The sequence below is a fragment of the Microtus pennsylvanicus genome, chromosome 15 (assembly GCF_037038515.1).
Source record: "Microtus pennsylvanicus isolate mMicPen1 chromosome 15, mMicPen1.hap1, whole genome shotgun sequence".
Lineage (NCBI taxonomy): Eukaryota > Metazoa > Chordata > Mammalia > Rodentia > Cricetidae > Microtus > Microtus pennsylvanicus.
The window spans coordinates 46385225-46408874 of NC_134593.1; the positions used below are offsets into that span (position 1 = coordinate 46385225).

At 33.9% G+C, this 23650-nt stretch overlaps 1 pseudogene; it reads right to left on the reverse strand.

The window, feature by feature from the left end:
- Positions 1-1359: 1359 nt before the first annotated feature.
- On the reverse strand, positions 1360-4395 carry LOC142835632 (large ribosomal subunit protein uL16-like; annotated as a pseudogene).
- Positions 4396-23650: the final 19255 nt, after the last annotated feature.

A 23650-nucleotide genomic window follows, 5' to 3' on the forward strand; every position in this document is an offset into this window, starting at 1 on the left:
ATCTGCTTTATTCTTTGAACTACCTATGAGATTTAGATAGGTGTCTCTTAAAAAAGAAAAAAAAAGATTAAAAAGTGATGATACATGACTGTAATGAGAATAATGAATATCATACATTTATAACTAACCATAAATTATAAATATTTGAATAGCATGAAGTTGACTTAATGACAAATACTTCGTGAAATAAGTCATACATAAGTATATTAATACAGGAATAATGAATGCATTATACTAATAAAGACATTATGTTTAAATGTTTAGATTGATCTTTTTGTGCTGAAGCCAGATCGCATGCAAGTCAGGCTACAGTATACCTTATATTTATTTATATTTTTGTGATAGTTTGAGTGCAATTAGTCCCCATAGCTTGTAGGGAGTGGCACTATTTAAATGTCTGGCTTTGTTGGAGTACGTATGGCACTGTTGGAGGAAGTATATACCTGTGTAGATGGACTTTGAGGTCTCATATATGCCCAAGCTACAGCCAGTTGTACAGTACTTTTTTCCCTAATGATCATGATGTAGGTCTCTCAGCTCCAGCACCATGTCTGTCTTCACATTACCATGTCCCGACAAAATGATAAGGCCCTAAACCACTGAAACTACAAGTCACTCAATTAGATGTTTTCCTTCTTAAGAATTGCCATGGTTGTGGTGTCTTCTCACAGAAATAGAAACCCTAACAAAGACAGCAATAGAGGAAGACTTTGAATTTCCAATCTACCTGTCTCCATCTCCCAACTGATGGAATTATACTGATGCACTTGCATTGTTTGATGAGTTTGTTCATTTATTTTTAATTGAAAAAAAATTTGTTAATTTAAATATCTGAACTGAAACCACATTCAATAGTATTACCCAAGCAAATGCTAACATACTGGATATTATCCACTTTGATTGGATTAAGGATATAGCAGTATCTGTAATATCTGGATTAAGGAGCTGATTCTAAGGTATTAACTCTAAGTTCCTTGTACTCCTATTAGTTTACAAAAATTATGAAAGATAGATGAACATCTCTGTTCAGCATGGTGCCCCTGCCTCTAGTCCCATCCACTAGCTGTGCTGAGTTTCCAAGGCAGCTAGGTAACTCCAATCACTACCATACTTTCTCTTTCAGTAGCTTTCAGGTTCTTCCACTTATCTGGTCCTAGTGTAAGCGCTGGTTGGTCGTAAGGCATTTTTAGTAATTCTGGTTGATTTTCTCTTGACACTTGAAAATTATATTTTAGAGATTTTTAGAAAATAATATGACATTCAAATATTCTGTGTATTCATATAGTTGAGAAGGGGGTCATGGTTTTCCATGAAGAATGCTCAAAATCAGAATTTTTTTTAAGCAGACTGAATGTGAGATTTATTACTGAACATGATTTGGTAGGGTACAGGAGAGCACCGTGAAAGCCCTCAGGAGTGTGTAGGGCTTTGCCACTTGTCCAGGGGACCACGATTAAGAATATATTTGACCCCACAGCCATCAGGAATGAGTCGCTTCTCAGCTACCATGTCTTCAAATTCATCTGCATTAAACTTATAAAGCTCCATTTCTTTGAGATGTGGATCTTCTGGTGGCCAGGGAATTTGAACTTGGCTCTACGAAGAGCCTCAATCACATGTTCCTTATTCTGCAGCTTAGTGCGGATGGACATGATGACCTGCCCAATATAAACCCTGGCCACTGTGCCCTGGGGCGTCCCAAAGGCACCACGCATACCTGTCTGGAGCCTGTCAGCCCCAGCACAGGACAACATCTTGTTGATTCGGATGACATGAAAGGGGTGAAGCCTCACTCGAATATGAAAGCCATCCTTGCCACAACTCTTGTATTTGTTGGCACAAATACGGGCAGCCTCCAGAGCTTCGGAAGAATCTTTAAGTTATTATGTAGCTTCATTTATAGATTTTAATTTTGTTACTTTTAGAGGGATACTTAAATTATTCATTCAGTGTTATTTCATCTTTAAAACCTTCACACAAGATTAATCTCCATCTCTTAAAATCTGTTCCCATTGCAACGTATGTGAACAACTTACACTTTTCACCATCAGCTTTTTGTTGTTGTTACTAAGTTCTACATCAAAAAAATTATTATTATGGGAAAATTTTTCTTAAAGAGGTATTACATTTGGTATAGGTGATAAATATTCATATGTGAACCAGACTTTACATTGAAGTAAGTGATACAGAGTGGAATCCCACATGAGTAATCTGATTACAATAAAGTGAATTTTATAAAAAGCAAAAATTTAAAATTTCCAGCATGTTATTTTTTAAAGATAATGCATGATTTTTTTTTTTCTACACAAATTTTCTTATTTTGTAATACAACATGATATTTTGGTAGCAAATATATATAACCAAATATTTACAACATATAAGAAAATTTTATGAATCATAACTTCTCATTGTTAGTCAATATGTTTTAGAAGTTTGATGGGGTTATAGCAACAATAACATATCTTTCAGCAAGTTTTTAGTCTATTGAACATATTGTTAACATTATCTCTGACTAAATATAAAATGTCTTTATCCCCTCATCTGAAATAATACTCATAGAATGGAGAGTAATGAAAGAAATTTTACTACATAAAAAGAAAGAATATATCAAACTAAAAACCTTTCTAAGGTTAGGAGCTGTATTCAGCTACTCAGGTACAGAGGCAAGAACCTTTACTCACAAAGCCATCTCACCTGTCCCAATCACTGTCCTTGAACTAATTTGACTTTAAGTTCTTTTACCTCTAAAACAAAAGAATGAAATTTCTACTTATTAACAAAAAGTATTTGGTTGGTTCTGGGCAGCTGAGACAAACAAGTGTCCTTCCTCCTACAAAACATAAAGGGAAAAGAAACCAAGATTACATCTCCTCAGTAGAAAATCTTTCAAAAAAGAGTAAATAAAAAAAAAGAGAGAATGCTAGATACCTAGATAGAAAAAGAGAAAGATTGACCAATGAAATTTAAATGCTATAAGCTAGGAATTATTTATTTTTTCTTATTTTTAAGATATTTCAATGTTTATCACCATGGTACAAATTTTTCAGTTGATAACTATATTGTACTTGCTAGCAGGAGACATACCATAAAGGCATAGTTTGTCCATCCATTATTCCTATATTTTATGTATGGGATATAAAATTTTCAAAACATTAATTATTCTTAATAACTATGTTAATATTTGAGCATTAACATCATATTTGCACAGGAATGCCTGTCTATTCCTTCCATTCTTGCCCTAACACCCTTGTACCTATCAGTTCATTTGCCTCCAGGACCCAGAGACATTGTATATCAGTGAGGACACTGACAGTTCCATAATGAAGATATGTTCACAGCAAAATGCTAAAGCATTCAGACCTTTATATAACACAAAAAGTTTAATGAGTAGCATTTTTTAGAGAGCCCTCTTTCGCTGACTCATTTTTAATGAAGAGAAAGCTTTTGATTTTCTTTGATGAATGATATGTTAGGTCATGATCTTTATTGATTCCATAAAATATTCATGTACTTATTAATATTGTTTGTTAATTTAAGTTGCATTTATCTGCATTGGCTGACATAACAGACTATCCAAAAACTCAAGTTTATTATCCTAAGAGGCAAAGGCATTATATGGAGACAGGGTAACAGTGGTGAAATAGCTACTCTTCGTTATCAGTTTGACTGCATCTGCAATTAACTAAAACCCAAATGGAAAAGCACATTTGTGAAGGATTTTTTTCTTAATTAAATAACTTGAAGTCAGAAGACTAACTACTAATCTAGTTCTTTGAGGTGAGATGAAAGACTTTTAAACCAGATCTTTTGCAAAGGGATAATCCATCTTTAATCCAGGCCACACTTTCTGCTAGCATCCTCTATAAGGGAGATGGAAAAAGAAAATTCACTCTCTATTTCCCTACTTGCCCTTTCATTAGAAATCCACTTTTTCACTGGGATTAGAGTCTAGTACTTTAGGATTCTGGTACATACTAAAGACCACCTGAGACACCAGCTTTGGACTGATGAACTACTGAAATTCTTGAACATTTCATTTGTAGGCAGCCATTCTTTGACTAGATGGACACAGCATATACATATTTAGAATAAATCCCCTTTATACAACATCTATATATATAGCATGAACACTTACAAATGTGTATATATATATATATATATATAGAATATATGTGTGTTTATATATACATATATATTCCTTCTATAGGTTCTTTTCCTCTAGACAACCCTGACTAATATACATTTTTGTTCCAGAAGTGTCTAGCGAAACAGAAATGGGAATGTATACTTTAAGTATCTATAATATGTTTTCTAAGTTGCTCAGGCCTAGTTTTTTCTGTTACTGGATTCGTCCTGCAAGTTTAGAGAGTCCTGAAAACCCAAAGTGTGAACCATTATACAAATTTGAGCATACAAATTCATTTTGTTTGTCTGATTCACCAATTGTGAGAGACAATGTATTTGGTGACTCTGCATATCAAACTTTTAACTCTTTGTGCGAAAATGATGATGCTTTTAGGTTTTTCTTAGTATCTCTGGATAAATTGACAAAGGAAAAGAAGGAACTCTGTGGTCAAATTAAGCAACTTCTAGCATCCCATTATACAGTGAAGGGCACTAATGAACTTAGTGACCAAACTGACTTTCTCTAGTTGCACATAAATAGAGGAGATTTTTCTATATGTGTTCTGGAAGAGAATCTTCTCTAGCAGCCATAAAACTTAAGTTGAGAGAAGATCAAACCCAAGCCCTGATTATGATGATGTTGAACAAATTCTAATGAATTTCAAGTTTGAGTCTCAGAAAATATTGGCAGTGAAAGTAAAGGCATTGATTTTTTTCTAAAAAATAAGTCCTAAAACTTTGAAGTTATTGTGGAAGTTATTATCTGTTGACGTTGAGAAATTTAAAGCCCCAGTTTCTCATCTGTTCAGTACTTCTTTTGGTAGTTTCAGTCTTTGGTTATTTTCCCAGTCTTGGGATGTATAATTGGGATAGACATGCTGCAAATTGGCAGAATTTTTACATTGGTTTTCTAATTTGTAGAGTATGGTATTGTGGCTGGAAAGGCTAAATGGAAGACTTTAGTGTTTCTTAAGACAGAGAAAATAGTGAATCAAATATAGTTTTTCATTGCTGAAGAAATTGTGAAAATTAATACCACCAATGACAACTTGATTTACAAGTGGATATTAGCTGTTAAATAAAGAATAATCTTTCTATAATTCACAGAGCCAGAGAAAGTAAGTAATAAGAAGGGGAATGCATGAATCTCTCAGGAAGGGAAAAAAATGATTTTACAGGTGTACTGTGCACAGATGGAAATGGGAACAAGAAAGATCAGGTTGGGGAGAGGGAATCGAAAGAAAGTACTATAGACTTGACTAGAATTGAGGGCCATGGGCAGGGTGTGAAGTGCAATCCTAGTCCAATGGAAACTTCCTGGAATATATGAGGATAAACCTTGAGAAGATTACTGGGAATGGGGGCTATGGAGCCTGAATTAACTAACCATCTTTGGTAACAAGGCAACGCTTCCAATGGTGGGACTGTCCAGTATTTGGTATGTGAAGCAGAATGCATCAGATGTGGGGAAAACGTGAATAATGGAATCCCACACTACCTCAGAATAGGATATACTAAGGTTTTCATTATTAAAAGGGAAACCCACAGATTACAACGAGGAAACAGGAACGGAATCCCACAACCAGGTGTGGCAAGTAGGATGAGGCCAAGCAGGAACTCCTGTGGAGTTTTGCTACCCAAAGCCACGCCTGACGTGATCCAGCCTCTCAAAGGCCACTGTCACAATTGTTTTCTTTGGAATTTTAAGTTCTAGGTCTTCTTTTCCTTATAAGAGAGTAGAATCAGCTGGGCAGGAAGGAGGAGGAGGAGGAGGAAGAGGAGGAGGAGGAGGAGGAGGAGGAGGAGGAGGAGGAGGAGGAGGAAGAAGAAGAAGAAGAAGAAGAAGAAGAAGAAGAAGAAGAAGAAGAAGAAGAAGAAGAAGAAGAAGAAGAAGAAGGTATAACATTGTGATGAGTACATACTATTTTTTTAAAAAGTTCATTATGTTGGATGGACATCAGAACATAAAGTTATTGAGTAATGATTAGAGGCTTAAACAGGGAAACTGAAAAAAAAATGAGATTTAAGAATTTGCCATCATGCCGGGTGGTGGTGGCGCACGCCTTTAATCCCAGCACTTGGGAGGCAGAGGCAGGCGGATCTCTGTAAGTTTGAGACCAGCCTGGTCTACAGAGCTAGTTCCAGGACAGGCTCCAAAACCACAGAGAAACCCTGTCTCGAAAAACCAAAAAAAAAAAAAAAAAAGAATTTGCCATCAGGAAATATATACAAAGAAAATCATCAGAACTTCTTTTAGCTATGTAATTTGTTATAATTACTGATATCAAGCAATTTTAGTTAGTATTTTACTTAGTCATCTAAATTTTGAGGCCTAAGTTTGTGAGTCTGGTTCCCTGAGCCTCACCTTCTAGACAATATATGGATTTTACTTTAAAATGTATCCATAAGGAAGTGGCTATCTGAAGTTAAACAACAAAAGTTACAAATGTATTTCTTCTTTATTAACTGCTCTATTTCCTATCTTAAACTAAAATAACAAGAGATTTATTTCTAAGTAGTATTTTGGCCTTTTACACAAGTTAACTATTTTAAGTTTAAAAAATTAAATTAGAAAAATTTAATTTAAATTAAAAAGTAAATTATATATATTTAAATAGTATATTAATATGGATGTATATACTGTATATATTAGTATATGTCATTGTTATATTCATAGATAATATGAATTTATATTATATATGTTGGGATATATGCTTCTTATAGTTTGGGTAACAGTTACTGAAAATTTTACTATGTTCAGTGTCTTTTTAAGACTGTAATAGAATTTGCATCACACATCCTACAATGGTTTTAAATTGGCTTCTTTCATGTATTAATATGCATTTTTAAACATTTCTTATGTCTTCTCAAAGCAAATTAGCACTTGTGTTTCTCTTATTATAATATTCTATTTTTGATGTATCCCTATTTGTTTATTCATTTACATCAACAACATTGTTGTCTGCCTTCAAGCCTCAATAATTTAAAAAAAACAGTAGCTATTATAATGTGTTCTTATGTACAGATACATAATTCTAACACAACTGAATAAACATTAAGAACATAACTACTAGGTCATATAAAAATTTGAGGTTTTTTTTTAAAGAAATTTTTAGAATTTTCTTTAATTCTGTCAGAAAAGAAAAAGTAGTTTTGCTTTTCCAGATTCTAAGCAGTAGTTTGTATCTCAGTGTTTTGAATTTTACAAATCATTAAGTGTATATAGTAACCTAATATTATCTTGGCTTATTATTATGAAATGGCATGAGATATTAAGTAACTTTTAATATGTACATTGTTATAATTCTTTCATATTATAATTTAATATGAAATTTTATTTTATTAAAATGATTTATTTTTTTAAATCATTAAGTACATATAATCACTTAAGACATTCTACATTTCATAATTGCTCAGAAAAAAACTGTTAAAATTTTGGATATATAGATAACTCTTATGTATAATTATACTAAGTTTATAAATCCTATGCTTTAGTCTAGGAGAGTTTATTCACACTAATTCTCATTTCCACTATAAAGTTCTATGAAAAACTAGGACTTGTCACCTAAGTCAACACTTTGAATTTGCTTTTGGACAATTTATCATAGGACTCAATTATGAGAAGCTTAATTTAGCAAGATCTCTTAAGAACGACTGAATTTCTGTTCTATTTTGGACCCATCTCATTATTTCTGATGGTGCTGTCTTTCTTTTTCTCCTAGAACTGGTCTAGTAGCCCAGCAGGATAGGCACTGCATGAGCAGGAAGCAAACATTTTTTTTGAGTTAATTAAACATGGCTATTAAAAAAAGAAAGAGATGTCAGTGTGGGAATGATGTGATAGAAATTCTAATTGATTTGATTCTACATGCTATATGAAATAAAACACTGTGCTTCGAAGTGTGTGCCAGTGCTCAATGTTGAAAAAAAATATATCACCCTCAGGAACATATGTGCTTTCTAAGAAATAGGTCATGCATCAGAGCACAAAAAATCTTTGAAGCATAGTGGTCGAAATATCAACTATGGAATATGACAATAATTAAAATAAAATAGACCCTTTGCACTCACTCATATGTCACAGACTAAGAATGGAAATTGTTAAAATAGTAAAGTAATATTGGAGTTTACCGTGTTCTGTTTCTAGAAAGTTATTAAAGCAATATTTTTGCTAAAATTATTTAATTTATGGCTATTATAAAATTGAAACATGTTTAACTCACATAATGAAATTCTACTATGTCTAAGGAGCAGTAAATCCTTTATTAATGGGATGAAAAGGGGCTTTTTGTATCCTTTCCCGTTAACATTCTTAACTCTTATTTTAATTTTCTTTTCAAAACACGATTTCTTCCCCCAGATTCTCTCAATTTTGAAGTGCTTTATGCTACATAAATTCTAAATAATCCCAAAGTTTTAGGTAGCTAATTCATTTCAATTTCTCTAAGATATTGTCTTCTGTCTGGAAATTTTTATGTCATTTCTGTGCTTTCATTAAGCATACTGAACTTTTTTTTTGGAAATTCTTCATTTATGTTCGCTGGCAGCTTTATCGCTCCATTGATTTTTCAGAAATTTTTTTTGCCAGTATACCTCATTGAAAATATTTTTTCTTTAGTCATATGTTATTATTTAAAATTTAATTTTCATTTTACATACCTGATGTGGGATGTCTTGTATATGTGTTTCTTTAATTGGTTGATGAATATAGCTGTTTTAGCTAATGGACAGGTTGTAGCTAGTTGGAAAATCTGAACAAATAGACAGAGATGGAGAGATCAAATACAATGTAGCTGCCAAAGGAGTATCATGCCATACCTGTAAACCATAGCCTCATGGCAATATACAGACCAACAGAAATGGGTTAATTTAATGACTAAGTCATTGACTAGAAGATAGGAACTTATAATAAGCCTCAGAGTGATTATTTTATAAGGGGTTTTGGGAACTAGTGTGTGGGCCTGGTGGGTAGAAAGAAACCAGCCTGGAAGAAGAGCAGGATATTGACTGTTACATATGCCAACTCCAGTTTTTCTTCCTTCCCCTTCTCCCACTCCCACCTTGTGCTTTCCATCCACCAACAACTCTTTAGAGGGAGTAATGCCTTTCTTGGAGTGTCAACAAGGTCTGATATATCAATTAGAGGCAGGCCTAAGTACCTCCCCACCATATCAAGGCTGAGCAAATTATCCACCATAGGCAATGCACTTTAAAAGCAATTTTATATACCTGGGATAGGTCCTGGTGACATTGTCAGCCCTCCCCACCAACAGATCAAGTCACATGGATATCATTTACATTCAGAGGATCTAGTTTAGTCCCATGCAGGTACCTCAGCTGTCAATACAGTCTGTGAACTCCCAGTGGCTCTTGTCAGTCATCTCTGCAATTTTCCCCATCAAGCTCTTGACCATCATTGTTCATATGATCCCTTCTCTCTTTCTTCAGCTGAATTAAAGGAGCTCAGCCCAGTGCTTGATTATGGGTCACTGTATCTGCTTCCTGCAGCTTACTAGATGTAGGTTTTATAATGATCATTAGAGTAGTCTAGTGACTAATCTGATTAAAGTGGAAGGTCTTTAATTCAGATGTCCTCTCCTCTGTTCCCAGGAGTCTTAGTTGAGGTCATTGTTGTGGATTCCTGAGACTTTCTCTAACACCAGGTTTCTCTCTAACCCCTAAAGGCTCCCTGTATCAATATATCTCTTTCTTTGTTCTCTCCATTTTTTCCTCCCCAATCTCAGTCTTCTTGATTCCTCCTGTTTCATTCCCTCAGCCCATTCCTTACACCCCCTTCCAGTTTATCCATGAGACCTTAACTATTTTCCTTCCTCAGGTACTCCATGTGATTCCATTATAGGGTCTCCCTTTTTACCTAACCTCTAAGGGATTGTGGATAGTAGCTTGGTTGTCTTTTGCTTTGTATCTAATATCCACCCATTCATGAGTACATACTATGTTTGTCTTTTGGGGCCTGGGTTACCTCACTCAGGATGTTTTTTCTCTAGTTCCATACATTTGCCTGCAAATTTCAAAATGTCATTTTTAACCGTTGAGTAATACTCCATTGTGGTGATGGACCACACTTTCTCTATCCATTCTTCAGTTGATGGGCATCTAGGTTAATACCAAGTCCTTTCATTATGAAATATAGTTCTATGAACATTGTTGATCAAATATCCTTGTGGTAGGATTGTACATTCTTTGGGTATATGCACAAATGTGCTATTGCTTGGTCTTGACAAAGATTGATTCCCAATTTTCTGAGAAACTGCCATACTGATATCCAAAGTGGCTGTACAAGTTTGCACTGCCACAAGGAATGGAGGAGCATTCCCCTTACTCTATATTCTCTTCAGCATAAGCTTTCATCAGTGTTTTCAATCTTTGCTATTCTAATAAGTGTAAGATGCTATCCTGGGTTAAATCTGTAGCATGACTAATAAAACTCAGAGACAGATAATAGGATTCAAGCTGAAAGATAAGAGAAGCAAAACTGTCAACCACCAGAGAGTTCTTACCTCTACAAAATCTTCAGAAAGAAAAGAGTATGAGTTCCTATCTCATCCCACCTTGTATTCTTCTCTTGTTCTTGCATATGTTGCACTACCACCGGCCTATATGACTAAGTGCTGGGAATAAAGCTGTGTGCTACCACCATTGGCTTGTACGGTTGACTACTGTGTCTAGTTTTGCACTCTCATCTTCCAACAAGCATTATTTGTTAGATCATAAACAAAATATCAGTCAGTAGAGCATGAGATTCTTAATCTCAGGGTCTTGGGTTTGTGCAACATATTGAGTGAAAGATGTAGCACAAATAATTAAATCCCAGAGACAAATATTGGGGTTCCAGCTGAAGATCTGAAAAACCAAAGCAGCTGAGATACTACAGAGTTCTTACCTCTGTGGAATATTCTGAAGAAAAAGAACAGGAATTCCTGTCTCATCCCTCCTTCTATTCCTCTTGAGTGTTGGAATTAAAGGTTTGACAAAGAAGCCAAATGGTATAATGGAAAAAAAAGAAAGCATATCAATAAATGATGCTGGCATAACTGGATGTTATATAGAAGAATGATAATAGATCCATATCTATCCCCATTCATAAAACTCCAGTCCAAGTGGATCAAAGACCTCAAGATGAATTCAGTTACGCTGAACCTGACAGAAGAGAAAATAGAAAATATTCTTGAATGTTTTGGCACAGAAGACCACTTACTAAATATAACAACAGTAACACAGACTCTGAGAACAACATTCAATAAATGGGACCTCCTGATTTGAGAAGCGTCTGAAAGGCAAAAGATATGGTCAATAAGACAAAACGACAACCTACAGAAAGGGAAAAGATCTTCAACAACCCCACTGTGACTGAGGGCTCATCTCTAATAAATATATGGAACTCAGGAGACTAGATATCAAAATACCAAATAATTCAATTAAAATTGTGGTACAGATCAAAGCAGAGAGTTCTCAACTGACGAATCTCAAATAGCCAAAAGACATAAGAAATTGCTCAACATCTTTGGCCATCAGGGAAATGCAAATCAGATTGACTCTGAAAGATTCTTTTACCCATCCTTTTTATGCCTGTTATAGTTTATTTAAGCATGTCAAGTAGATTAAAAATAAATACACATTAATTGATAGTTGAATAATTACCACTTCTGATATGCTTAAAGCAACTGCTCTTTCTAAAAGTAAACTTGAAACTTGGGCAAATCTTTATTTAAAGTGCATGTTTTTCATATATACTCATATGTTCTGAAAGAGTTTTTTCTTTTACTTAACAACATTAACTCTTCATAAACCATTTTCATATATATTTTAGAATGAATAATTTTTACATTTTTGAACATGTTCTTCCTTTGTTCAAAAAAGAATAGTGCTGTATAAATCCATAAATGGATAAATATGACGTGTTACCAATATATCATCACTGATGTTCATTCTTTTAATAACAACTCTTTTCAAAGTCATAGGTTCTTATTTTGGCAGTGAGCTTGATAAAAGCAAAATTAAGAATCAATCTTAGAACTGAATCTAATATAACTTTAAACTATTACATGCAGATTTGACAGGTTGAGGTATATGACATAGGAATAACCTGGTCTCCTGAATTATTTCCTGAAATTGAGGTTGCTAAATTCCATATCAGTATCTGGCTTAACAATGCAATTTTGAAATTCACTTCCCAGTTAGCCCCAGGGGAAACATATTAAATACTAATAAAATGATGACAAAATGTCACATTCTTTATTATCACAAGATGAATAATTTTTTTAAAGTTATACCAATACACTAGAGAACACATCAGTCAACATATCTTGATATGTACACAATATATCCAAAATTGTTTTATTATTTGCTTGTTTGATATAGATGGGAAAATGAAGAGTATTTGGGAGAACTTGTTGAATGGAAACTGTGATTAGAATATATTATATGACCTGGGAGGTGGTTGTTCTCAGTAAAAAAATTCATTGCATATTACCACATTCATCCATAACCACATGCATACTAGTGACATTATACAGACTGAACAGGTTATAATTGGAATTATCTATGTGTGTGTCTAAATACACACACACACACACACACACACACACACACACACATATATATATATATATGTCATAAAAATTAGTGACAAAAGTAGCCATAAATTTGCAAGATGATGGTAGAGTCATATGGGAGCGTGGCTTCTGAGTGCAGAAAAGGGAGTAAGAAATGTTGTGACTGAATCATAATCCCAAAAATCAAATAAATAAAAAATATTTTTGTATGAAAATATAAAGTTAAGAAATAAGTGTCTTGTTCACTCAGACTTCGTTATTACATTTTAAAAGCCAGAGGCAGTGATTTGTAAATTTAAAGTTTTATAAGTGAACAGCATGTGGTACAGAATTATTGTCATGCAACTTGGTGTATGTATTATTCATATGTTAATATGAATGAGAACAGGAACCAAAATATTAAAATGCCCATTAAATGAGATTTTATCTTAATGCTGACAATGTTTACCTCATTCCTTTAGCCCATACTGATAAAAGTAAAATATGCGAGAGTTAGATTCCAGCATAGATGTTGAGTGTAATCTTGGACATGCTTGAGTACGGTAACCGTAGACTCACTAAATTTTAAGCCTATATAAAAGCGGACCCTGATTATCTTTGTTCCATGTCCAGATACATAAGGCAGAAGAGATACATCTTTAATAAATATCTTCAAATGAAAAGAAAACATTTTTATTTAAAGGCAAACTTCAGTTCACATTTACCACATTGAAGAAATTTTGAAAATGAGGAAAAAGTTGAGGTTGCTGAGCAATCTAGTAATATTACAGAATAACATTACAGAGACTGAGGAAATTGCATTTATGTATTTAGGAAAGTATATATATATATATATATATATATATATATATATATATATATATATGCATGTAACAATTAATGAAACAGAGGCTCTAATGAAATATGTAACAGAGGTATGGAAAGACAAAGTAGAATGGCAAAATGAGGTAATCATATTGTTTTTAAAATAATAAAAGTAGAAAAAATATAACAGGAAAATTTCACATATATTATATTTAAATCCTATATATCTAATAATAAAAGGCTATATGAGCTACACGAAATATTATTTGTTCAATAGTAAGAAAAATAGTTGGATTATTCAGATCATATAGAAACAACTCTTAATCATTCATTCATATTTTAATAAAACTAAATTCTTTCATTGATTTAAAACTTGATTAAGTTGCATGTGATAGCACATCCTCGACTCCAAGTACTCTGCAGCAGAGGCAGACAGATGGCTGTGACTTAGAGGCCAGGAGGCCTACATTTATGTTTTTAAGTATTCCAGGACAGGCAAACTTTCACAGACAAAGCTTGACTCCAAAGCAAAAATGAAACAAAAAAATGGTTATACAATTTCTAGAATTCCAGTTTAAATAATAAAGAATTTGAAGGAAATTTAAAGCTATATTAATTTTGAATTGGCTGCTGTTAGTGGATTCTCCTAATTTGTTTTAACTTTCTGATGGGAAATTATATCTTTGGTAACAAGAAAATTACAGAAATATTAACACAGTTTAGCAAAGTATTTTTATTTTCCCTTTAAAATATTAGACTACATTTGCAAAAGGAACAACAGAATGAATCAGGCCACTGCAATACATATCTGCCTTTAAGATTATAGACAACTCAGACTTTTGTTAACTTTAAACTTGAATAAAACATCCCTTTTAATCTATGCAAGCACACAGCTGTCCAGCCTAGGCAAATGACAAGATTTTGTGAAATATTTAAAAATGCATTATATTGCAAAAAATAGTTTTCTTTCCCATAGTGATTAAGATCCAATTAGAAACTAAAATTTGAACTTTTGTGACAGTTCGCTATGCATGTCACTGGAGATGTTGTAGAGTGTGGAGTAAATTTCTCAGAAAGTTCTGTTTTCAATTTAAACAAAGTGTCTCTAAATGACACTTTAAAAAACTTTTTTCTGAGGGAGTTCATTTTGTCAGACATTCTATTTGTTCATATTAAGTTGCATAATGCATACAGTAGTAAATCATACTTTGAACCTTGCATTTGAAAACCCACTCTTGTATTATCTGTAGGGCTGGTTTTGTGTACATGAATCCTTTTGGACTATTTTATTTTATTTTTCCATTCAATTATTTACACTTCCTTCCCTCTTCCCAATCCCCTCCTGCTCCCCCACACTCCCTCCTCCCTCTCCCACCCTGCTTGAGAGAGGACAGGGAACCCTGTCCTGTGGGAAGTCCAAGGCCCTCCTTCCTACATCCAGGCCTAGGGAGCTGTGCATCCATATAGGCTAGGGTCCCAAAAAGCCAGTACATGCAGTAGAATCAAGTCCCAGTACCTTTATCAATGCCTTCTCAGTCAGCCCCCAATGACAGCCACAATCAGAGATTCCGGTTTGATCACATGCTCATTCAGACCCGGTCCAGCTGGATTTGGTGAGCTCCCATTAGAACAGGCACACTGCCTCAGTTGGTGGACCAACACCTTGCGGTCCTGACTTCTTTGCTCATCTTCTCCCTCCTTCTGCCTTTCAACTGGATCTTGGGAGCTCAGTCCAGTCCTCTGATGAGGGTCTCTGTCTAAATCTCCATCTGTCTCCGGACGAAGATTCAACGAAGATTCCATGGTGATATTCGAGACAATCATTAACGTCATAGTGGGGCAAGGACCATTCAGGTACCCTCTCCTCTGCTGTCCAAGGACCTATCTGGGGACATCCCCGTGGACACCTGGGATCCCCTCTAGAGCCCAGTCTCTTGCCAACCCTAAAATGGATCTCTTAATGTAGGAATCTTCTTCCCTGCATTATTTGTAATAGCCAGAACCTGGAAAAAACCTAGATGCCCCTCAATGGAAGAATGGATAAAGAAAGTGTGGGATATATAAACAGTAGAGTACTCCTCAGCGGTAAAAAAATAATGACATCTTGAATTTTGCATGCAAATGGATGGAAATAGAAAACACTATCCTGAGTGAGATAACCCAGACCCAAAAAGATGAATATGGTATGTACTCACTCATTTGTGGACTCTAGCCATAAACCAAGGTCATTAAGCCTATAGTTCACAAGCCCAGAGAAGCCAAATAACAAGGTGAACCAAAAGAAAAACATTTATAGATACTCCTGGAAATTGGGAAAACGTTGTGAGGATGGGGGTGTGGACAGGGGTGGGGTGAGGTTTGGGGAAAGGGGAGAGGGGGAAAGGGAAGTGGGAAGGGAAGGACTGGCAACAGCTTGGGGGAGTGGGAGGGTGGAGATGGAGAATGTTTCTTTGTTTTTAAACTATGAGATATAGTTTTTTTTTTCTGGATACAGCCTAAATAGACATTCATCCTCTTTCAGAAGTTGGTATATAGATGGCTAATATCTATTCTAACTTTCAAAGTCTCTCTTGAGCTGTTATTCAGATGCATTTTTCTTTGTATGTGACTTGTAGCAGTTTTTTTTTCAGCTTTCCAAACCTTATTTTTTTCTGTGCATATAATAACTTAGCTATGATATACCAAGGGGAGTTTTTTTCATTGTCATATCAAATTTGTGTTCTTTGTTTAAGTGTGTGAATACCTTTTCTTAATTTGGGAAAGTTTTCATCTCTATTCTGGTTACAAATATGGTCTATGCCTTTGAACTGGGAATCTTCTACTGCAGCATTACTTAAAATTCAAAGTTTTGGTCTTTCATGGTGACACACAGTTCTTGCATATTATTTCCATGTATTCTAAAACCATTTTATATTATTTACTATTGTTGTCTAATTCCAATATTGTCTTCAAGTGAAATTGTTCCATTCTACACATTAACTGCACAACTCTACTTCCAGTTAATCCAATGTATTTTTTCCTACATCTGCAAGTAGCAGACATACACATGATGTACATGCATACATGCAGACAAAACACAGAGACATATAAAATAAAATAAAAAACCCTGTAACTTACATGCAGCAATAAGAGGAAAATTTAAAACTGTTGTGTAATGACATTGAGAATTTCCCTTAAAACGTTTAGTTTTATTATATTCTAATGCCTTAGATTTACTAGAGGTCTCTTCCGCCTTTGAGAAAATAGAGTAGTTTTCTATAGTTTCTGAAAAATGCCAAAAATTTAGTAACTTAAAATAACAAAAGTTTATTACATCGCATTTCAATACGCAGAAGTACAGATTGTATCTCAGAGGAATGAAGTCCAGGTCAGGAAGTCTTCATTTCTTACCAGAGGCTGTAACAGTTAAGCTATTCCACTAACCTTTTCAATTTTGTGAAGCTGCTCATATTGCTTAGTTCATTAACCAATTACCTTATCTTCAAACTAAACGACATTGGGTCAGCTTTTCTCATTACATTGCCCAAATTTTCTCTTTTACTTCCCCATTTAAAAAGCTCTATGATTGTATCAATTTTTCTGAATTGAATCCAGGCTAATTTTTCCTATTTTGAAGACAATTGATGGTGATCTTATTTCTACCTGAAGTCTTTATTATGTAACATAACAGACTAATTGGTTACTAGGCTAGAAATGAGAACAATTTTGAGTTATGTATCATAACTGTATGTATTAAACTGAGCACTGAATAAAAGACTTAAGTATGTGATTAAATTTTACCTGAAGAGAATAAAATTTACCGAAGACACCATTTAAAGCTTGCAAAGTAAAATATTTGCTTAATTCGTACAAAATAATTTCTAATATTTAATTTGTTATAGTAAAATTTGGCTGTATAAATAAGCTTTTTTCTAAATATTATCTTAAAGATTTATATAACATTAAAAACTACAAACTTTTCATTTTGTAGGTATTCCAATCAACAGAGAGAGGATGTGAAAAGATGACCTCCCAGTAATTATATGTTTATCAATAAATCTTTATTTAATATTTAATATTGATAGCATAAACACTGGAAACAGATGCAATGTAAAATGCTTTACATAAAGGAAATATGATGAATCATTTCAAAACTAAGAAGTTGAAATTCATTTAAATAAATGAACATAAAAATTGTTTTCCATAATGGATGCATATGACAGAGTAAATTAAGATGGCATGAATTGAACCTGTTCATTATTTGGGTTATCAAATAATAGATTAAAAATTTAACTGTCTCAATCTATTTTATAATGCAGAAATAATGAATCATAAATGTAATAATTCTTTGTCTTATTTTTTTCTCAATCACATAGTATGATCCCTGTATTTAAGTATACTCTATAGATATTGCATAAAATAAACCCCTTCTAATTTAAATTTGTGTGGAAATTCATCTGTGAACACAAAAAAGAAAGACTGAACCAGTAAATGTATTTGCCTTAAACTCTCAAAGCCTGCTTCCACTAACAATCTTCTCCCACGAAGTAACACCTTAGTCCTTTTCAACAGCCCCACCTGTTGCAAAACATATATTCAAGTACATTAGCCTAATAGAAAGCATTGTCATTCAGACCACCACATCCTATTCACTGGACCCCATAGATTTATGGCCAAATCGTAACACAAAATGCATTCTTCTGCAGTCTCAATACTCTTTAAGTTCTAAAGTCCAAAGACACTTCTGTGATTCAAGAGAATATCTTAATGGTAACTTCCACATTCAAAATAAAAGAAAATTATATGCTTCCAAAATGATGGCAAAGAATACATAATACTATTCCACAAAGGAGGAATGGGGCATAGGGAGGGTCGAAATGCTGGTCTAATGAAATTCTAAAACATAGCAGGATTTTTTTTTTCATTATCTGTTTTCAGGAAAATCAAAATAGAGGACCACTAAGCCTTGCCTCGAGCTTCTAACTACTGTTCTACTCCAAAGTCCCAAAGTCTTCCACATTTTCATAGAAATTAGCATAATCATGTCTGTCAGAGAAAGAAGCCATTCTCTGCAAATAACTTTGGTTTCAGTTACTTTTCTGTTTCAATGATAAAACACAATAACTAAAGCAACTTATGAATGAATTTATTTGGGCTTGTGATTCTAGAGCAAAAGGATTCTGCTATTTGTTGGAATCATGGTAGCAAGTAAGAAACTTGAGGAGTGGAGTGAAAACTCAAGAATTCACAAGGCGAGGTCCCCAGTTAGTTCCTGGGACAGCTGAGGATAGGGAACCTGAAATGATCCTAACCTATAGCCATACTGATGAATATTTTGCATATCACCATAGAACCTTCATCTGGCGATGGATGGAGATAGAGACAGAGACCCACACTGGAGAACTGGACGGAGCTCCCAAGTCCCAATGAGGAACAGAAGGAGGGAGAACATGAGCAAAGAAGTCAGGACCACAAGGGGTGCACCCACCCACTGAGACAGTGGGGCTGATCTATTGGGAGCTCACCAAGGCCAGCTGGACTATGACTGAAAAAGCATGGGATAAAACCGGACCCTCTGAATATGGCGGACAATGAGGGCTGATGAGAAGCCAAGGGCAATGGCACTGGGTTTTGATCCTACTTTATGTCCTGGCTTTGTGGGAGCCTAGCCAGTTTGGATGTTCTCCTTCCTAGACCAGGTTGGAGGGGGGAGGACCTTGGACTTTCCACAGGGCAGGGAACCCTGACTGCTCTTCAGACTGGAGAGGGAGGGGGAGAGGAGTGGGGGAAGGGGGAGAGGAGTGGGAGGCTTGGAGGAGGCGGAAATTTTTTTCTCAATAATAAAAAAAATAAAATAAATAAAAAAGAAAAAAATTTAAAAAAAAGAAAGAATTCACATCCTGAAGCAGAAAAAGTTCACTGTTCCTGTTCAAACAAATTTAGTTCAAAACAGTCTCTTGTTTCTTTTGAAATGAGAACTGTAGTTTTAAATGATTAATTCATTCTAAAACTATCATTGAAATATTGTTCAATGCAAGTATGTTAGTATTTGTTACTCATTTCATTAGCCTATAGAGCTAATATCTTTAATTTTTATTATTCTTAATAAATTAAACGAACCTTTCTTACAATGATACAATAGTTATTGAAGAAAAATTCTTTTGATTAGAAATAAAAACTGCATTAATGTCTTTTAATGCCTCATTCACTGCTAGGGAAGAATTATTGCTTTGTGAATATTTTTTACCCCATTTCTACTTAAAATTTCTTATTTATAGCACTGTACAGATTATGAGATTATTTCAAAACTGAAGTATTTCCTTATACTTGAATGTAAAATCTAATAAAAGCAAAATTATGCAAACAGTATTAGCTAGAGGAAAATATTAGAGCTCAAATGAGATTAGTCCCTTGGATTTTACAAAGGATATTTAAGCTGCGGGGTGAGTTCTGTGAATTGTTGATTTGATCTATATGATAGTATGTACAAGTTTTCACTGGTGGCTCTTCTCAGAGTGCTAGAGTCTGCACATGAGGTTAAATCAACTGACCTCCCCATTCTAGTTTCCTTTAGGCAATTTTACCTTCAGCAATTTTCTATTTAACCTGCAATGTATTTTCCAGAATCTGTTTAACCTTCTGCACTTTTAGTATAGCCTTCAGGGAAGTTTTGACAGGATTTTGTTTGCTTGTTTTGTGTTGTCATTGTTTTAATTTATTGTATTTTTCAATGTATTTTTTTGCTATTTTTTCAATGTAAAATGTAATTTCAAATATGAGGAGGAGAATATGTTTATATGTTTGTTGGTGCACTATATATAGAGTACTGAATGGTTAGTCAGTGATATTCATTCTACTGCCCTATATCATTACCATTTATTTTAAACTAAATAAGCAGTTAATGCCTTGAATGAAACTAGGAAACGTAGCATCCGTCCTGTGATCCAGACTCTAGAATTGAACAATATTAATCAGTTTAAAGTGCAGCCTAGGAAAAAAAGCCCTATAATTTTAAACAAATAATATGCATGTGTTGAAATTTCTTTTTAGAGGAAGAAATAAATAACTCGTTTTTCTTTGAATTGAAGGGAGAAATCTTGTCCTAGGGAAATTCCCAGGAATCCACAAGGATGACCCAAGTTAAGACTCCTAGCAAAAGTGGAGAGGGTGATTGAAGTAGATTTCACTGTAGTCAGATTGATGACTATCCTAACTACCATCATAGAGCCTTCATGCAGCAATTGATAGAACCAGATGCAGAGATCCACAACCAAGCAGCAGACCGAGCTCCGGGAATCCAGTCAAAGAGAGAAAGGGAAGGGTATATAATATAAGCAAGAGAGGTCAAGATCCTGAGAAGGAAGTCTACAGAGAGAGCTGAACCAAGGTCGTGGAAACTTGTGAACTCTAGACCTGCAGCTGTGGAGTCTCCATGAAACTGAACTAAGCCTTCTGCACGTGGGAGAAGGTTGTGTAGCTTGGTCTATCTCAGGTTATATCTAATACAAGCTTTAAAAATTGACATGCATTTGGCTTAATAGAATGTACACTTTGCCTGCAGAAAAAATGCCTGTTTGAAAAAAGTGAGTAGACTAAGTTTACAAACACACACACACACAGACACACATACACACTGTTTGTATAATTGACAAGAAACATGATGATCTAATATAAATTCATGATCTGTGGTAAGCTTATTCTTTTGCTCCTTACAAAAGCAAGAAAACAATTGATAAATATATTTATTGTAGGAACATACACCATGTATTAATATTTGCAAGAATGGAAACTTCTTGTGTTAAGTAACTCTTCAATATTGACTTTCATGAGCTTTTTTAATTTCTGACTGCTTTTGCCATGAGTAAGGAGCCTGTAGTGAAATTGTGTAAAAGCACAGCATGCAGCTGGCATTCATAGCAAAGAAACAAAGGAATGAATTGCACTGTGCATACTTGAATGCACAAGGCACTTACATACTTTCCTTTGAGTTTTATATTTATCTTTTTTTGTTGTGTTACAATGTTGGTAAATAGAAAAATGTAATTTCTGCTTTATTGGAAAAGTGAATCCTTGAGGTAACATCCCTCCATCATCTACTCACCATGTTGCTTCTCCTTTGTTTTCTTATTAGAAGATTGACAAAGCTAGAGCCTCTGGGCATTGGTGGATATACTGAAGGTTTACTCTAATATGTAACACTTTTTATTTATCCCTGCTTGCCTGAATACTATAAATCTCAATCTAATATATGAAAGTGGTAATCATAATTTTGAAAATTGAAAGTGGTTTAGAAGCCAACCCAAAGGATGTGGAGAGAAAATTCTGTTGACTTATAAGTTCAAAATGCTGCACAGTAAAAAAAGAAGTAGAAAACGTGAGAGAGAGAGAGAGAGAGAGAGAGTTTTCATAAGAAATGATCCAAAAAGAAGTGAATTAAAGATGTGATACTATTACAAAAAGAAAAGTTTAAGAAGAGATAAAATGTTAAAAGTGGAATCTCTGGTAATATTGTTGACAGCTGTGGGAGAATTCTATTACATTTGTGTTTTCAATCAGGACATATAAGCAAAGACTAATCACTGACTATACAGCAAAGGAAATGCTAAGAACATAGTATTGTTAAAAGAATAAAACCTGAAGCCTCCTAAACATTTTGTATAGCAAATGGTTTTTATGGCTATATTTAGCAAATGGTTCGAATTTGTCAAATATTTAAATGAAATTTATATAAAACTCTTTCCTGCTCTCTCTCTCTATATATATATAGATATATAGATATATATATATAGATATTATAGATATTAATTAATGAATCAGAGAAGGAAGAAATCACTGTTGGTTTTTAAGATATATTCTGAATTATTTTTCTATTCATTCTTATTTCTATGTTATTGTTGTTGACAGTTTGGTCATTTGGTCAAAGTCAGCATATCATTCACAAATAGTGACACTCTTTCCTATTGATTACGTATTTTGAATTTAATGTATTTATTTTATAACTGAAATTAGTTAATTAGATTTTGTTATATTACAACATTGTAGCATGCTTAAAAGTATATTGACTCACAGAAAAATAAACAGCTGTAAATTTGTCTTGAAAGATTCTTGGCTATGATCTTGTTAGCTAGGGGAAGGTTTACATTTATAAATACAACAGTTCATTTCTTTACATAAAGCATAGCATATGAATTCTAAAAACTACCAGAGGGTTAGGACTGAGTTATGATTATATGTATTTGTGAAGCTAATAATAAGCAATAACATATTTCTTTGAAAGTACATAATATTTGTACAGTCACCAATTACACCTCATCATGAAGAGTGAATTGCTGTTCTGCACCTTGGGAAAAGTAGCAGATTGTTATGGCTATTGTTCATTTAATATGTACTGCAATGTGTTTTACCTAAAGAATGTTCTATGCTTTTTTTATTTTACACACACAACATATATACCATATATATGTTATGTTAAATGTGCATATTCATTCTTAAATTTTCAAGAGAAACCCAGGGTAGCAGAAATGTGAAAATATTAGTAGATTATAATATTTTTACTTTTAAAAGAAATTACTTCTGTGTTAGAAAATTTTCAACTTCAATTACCTGAAATTTCAAAATATATTACAGACTTTACACTTGAAAGATTCAATGATCATATTTCTATTCTCATATAGACCATGTTTCTTATATATGTTAAGAAAATAACAAGGTCCCTAATATCTTGAATGTCCATATCATGTACTAAGCTTGCCCATATCTGAGTGGTTTCTTGATTATAATTCTTTCATTGTATACCTATTAAGCCACTTTAAGTAGCAAAGTTCAATCATTTTAGTCACAATGTATAAAGGGACGCACAGTAACATCCCACAGATCCATGTTGTAGTAAATTGGCGTAAAGCACTGAGCAAAGCAATGAGGTGCCTTTATGAAGTCTGTGTTCTCCCTGTAACTCAGTTTCATTTGTCCTTCTGCCAGAACATCTGAGTTCCTTAAACTCTAAGGAGAGTATGTAACATCCACATTTTCCATTCATATGTTAAGGCTATAAAATTCCAATTGTATCATAAGATGAAAATTAAACAACTTTAAAAGTACATGAATTATAAATATATAAATCCCCTCATTTTTCCAGGAGACAGTAAAGTGAGTATTTGAGGAAGATC